The sequence below is a fragment of the Primulina huaijiensis genome, chromosome 7 (assembly GCF_012295235.1).
Source record: "Primulina huaijiensis isolate GDHJ02 chromosome 7, ASM1229523v2, whole genome shotgun sequence".
NCBI classification, from domain to species: Eukaryota; Viridiplantae; Streptophyta; class Magnoliopsida; order Lamiales; family Gesneriaceae; genus Primulina; species Primulina huaijiensis.
Genome location: NC_133312.1, coordinates 19,874,418 through 19,876,291, shown reverse-complemented (window position 1 = coordinate 19,876,291; position 1,874 = coordinate 19,874,418). Strand labels below are relative to the sequence as shown.

Below are 1,874 nucleotides of genomic sequence, written 5' to 3'. Positions count from 1 at the left end.
GCGCGCTGCCGCCTGTTGCCGGTCAGCTTCGGTTTAAGTTCAAGTTTAGCCACTGTTATTGGAAGTACAAGCTGTATCGGTGCAAATTGTTGTCTATGTGAATTTAAGTTAATTTCGACTCAAATATGGTATCTTTACTAATTAATTATTGGCTGATTATTGTAGGTTTCGGAATTGTGCGAGTTGGAGGTATAATCTGGTGAACCTAGAATTTATCTCAGTCGCTTAAATATTGGTTTAGCGTCCTTCAAAGATAAAAAGATTATTTTGCGAAGATAAAATAGAAATGATTGATTTTAGGCATTTTAATCGAATATTGGAATTTTAGGAGTTTAAAATGTCTAAATAATTGAATTTAAATGGTTGTGGAATTTTTATATGATAATAAGACCATTTAAATTAATATTCAGGTGATTTGTCTGAGTTGGCATTTCCAGGACTTTCTTGAGGATTTAAGTTACTGGTAAATTAGTTGAGGTACGTAGAGATCAGTTATTTTCACGATGTCTGACAGAGACATCTGATGATCCTGTGTATGATTTATGTGCTATTTGTTGATTTATGTGATATTATATGCTGACTCGCATATTATCAGTTGGTAATTGATGTGCAAAATAAAATAAAATATTTCTTTTGTTAACACACATTTTATTTTAGTTAGACACATCAATACCACTGAACATATCATATTGAGCCTATCTGTTATTGAGATCCAGTTATATTTCGGTTGAGATCCGTTATATATATGATATGATATGGTGTTCTGGAGATGTTTGGCTACCTTGATTCGGTCCGGCTTAGGTAGTTGCTGGCTTCGAGGCTGGGCCATATCCCAGGCACGGTCCGCTGAGTCGTGGACCAGCTCGAGCATATATGTATGATTGTTGATATCGATCATTTGATTCCTGATATCCTGATATCTTGCACCTATACATGCATTGCATTCATGCATGACATCATTGCATTTCTATGTCATATATCGTGGTTTCTTGATGTCTCGTACTGGGGTTATTGACCCCCGAGAGGGGGCTATCATGTCTTTTGTGTGTGGACATGACAGGTGGTACATGTGGTTCGACCTCAGGCGCTCGAGATGAAGCCTCAGGAAGTACCAGAGCTCTTTGAGAGTGGGTTCAGTTGTATTTAGGTACTGCGCGGTGTTGCTGTCTCCCAGATACTATATGTATATATTTGGAGGATTGTATTGTGGTATTATCGAGCCTTGTCGGCTCAATGATATTTTGGTTTGTATATGTCATGATTGTGTGTCTGGCTGACACATGTTTATGTTGTTGTGTTTATTGAGGGCATATGTTGTTTATTTTGAGTATTTGATTTTCTGGTATGTCCTATTTATGCGAAGGTCATGCCGAAAATTTTATAGGCCCAAACGCAACATATTTGAGGTGTGACTTCTTGAGCTTCTCGAAGTGACAGTACACAACCCTTTGGAGATCCTTGGCTCTGATACCAACTGAAACGACCTCGATTTTTTTTATACTAAATCATAAAATCTAAATTACCATCTAAATAAAATAACTTATCATTTCTAACAATCATAATAATTTAACAATTTAAATCTCAAGTGCATGAAATAAAATGAAACGTCCTGTCTTTTTTATTGCTTTAAAAGTACTAGGAAATTTTTTTTATTTTTATAAACACTCAATTTTCGGCCATGTACTCAAACCTCATGAAAATATTAAAATACTTTACCCTTTTAAAAATAAAATACCAACCACCTAGCATTTTAAAAATCAAGTGCAATAGTCATAAAATGAAATCGTCGCATGTTTACCAAACCTAAAAGCAATAAGTTTGAAAAGTATAGCTCATACTAATCCTCTCAAAAATCTCTCAAAAACATAAGTAAA

At 35.1% G+C, this 1,874-nt stretch overlaps 1 long non-coding RNA gene across 1 annotated transcript; it reads left to right on the top strand.

Annotated features, from left to right (window-relative positions):
• LOC140980839 (uncharacterized) lies at positions 1 to 660 on the top strand. Its single transcript, XR_012176000.1, has 3 exons — positions 1 to 79; positions 166 to 189; positions 411 to 660. It is a non-coding gene; the product is annotated as an uncharacterized lncRNA (long non-coding RNA).
• Positions 661 to 1,874: the final 1,214 nt, after the last annotated feature.